This window comes from Acyrthosiphon pisum, chromosome A1 (genome assembly GCF_005508785.2).
Source record: "Acyrthosiphon pisum isolate AL4f chromosome A1, pea_aphid_22Mar2018_4r6ur, whole genome shotgun sequence".
Lineage (NCBI taxonomy): Eukaryota > Metazoa > Arthropoda > Insecta > Hemiptera > Aphididae > Acyrthosiphon > Acyrthosiphon pisum.
The window spans coordinates 9935916-9937068 of record NC_042494.1 but is presented as its reverse complement, the minus strand read 5'-3'; positions in this window follow the sequence as shown (position 1 = coordinate 9937068).

The window sequence follows — 1153 nt, the reverse complement described above, 5'->3', positions numbered from 1 at the left end:
GCTTAAGATAATATTATACAGGTTAGCCAAGGTGTATTGTATCAATACACCTTGCCGTATCCATATGTTTAATATCTATGGGGCTACCATATTTTATTTGACAAAAACATTTTTATTTTTTTTTTTATTGATTTTTTTGTTATACAATTATTTGTAACACATATTATAATATTTTAAAATTTAAAGTATACACAATAAACTACAAAATTATTTATCTGTGTCCAATATGTTCTCAATCAATAGATTAAGATTTAAGATGAACTTAAACTATTGAAATCTCATTCCGGGACAATTGGCCGTCTCCAAAAAAACATTATTGGACACTACCATTTTCAAAACCGGTCAACCACAAACGTATGGCAACCCTAACTTATATATAATTATTTCAAATTTGTTTATTGTACATAAGTAAAAAAAAAAGTCACACATTCTCAACTTAGAACTTAATTTACATTTTTCAACAATACCTTAACTTATTAAGTTTAAATAATTTTTTCCCCAACGGCCTTTGATATAGGTCAGTATGAAATAAATTATGTTTCACATTAATATAGTAATATGTTACAGTGAAATCAAATTCATGTAAATGTTGAAAAATGTAGAGATGTTCTTAGCATTTATTGGTAGTTTATCTTGTTAGGCACTTATTACAAGTGTGTTATAAATATATTTTTAAATAATATCAAAACCCCTGTTAATTAGAACTGTATAAGTTGGGGTTTTTCTTAATATGTTCAGAGAACTATAATTTTGTAAATGTCAATGTAATACCTAATAATGTATGAAGTAGAAAAAAACATTTATATAAAATAATAATTTTTATTGATAAAATATATTTATAAAAATAACATTAAACAATTTTAAATATTTGCAATAAATGTAGATACTTATTGACAAATGCTAACATCGTACAATAAAATATAATTACTAGATTTAACATTAGATATAATAAGAAAAACGTAATAAAATGTATATTCACATATGGGTACTGAATATATTATAATAGGTAACATAAAAACTTTTAATATTCAAACATTTAACGAACACAATAATAATATAACAATTATGCATATATTAGTTAATATAAGAAAACATTTTAAGGGGTAGTAGTCCAAAATCATATATTATTTGAAAAAAATGTTTATTTTGTGAT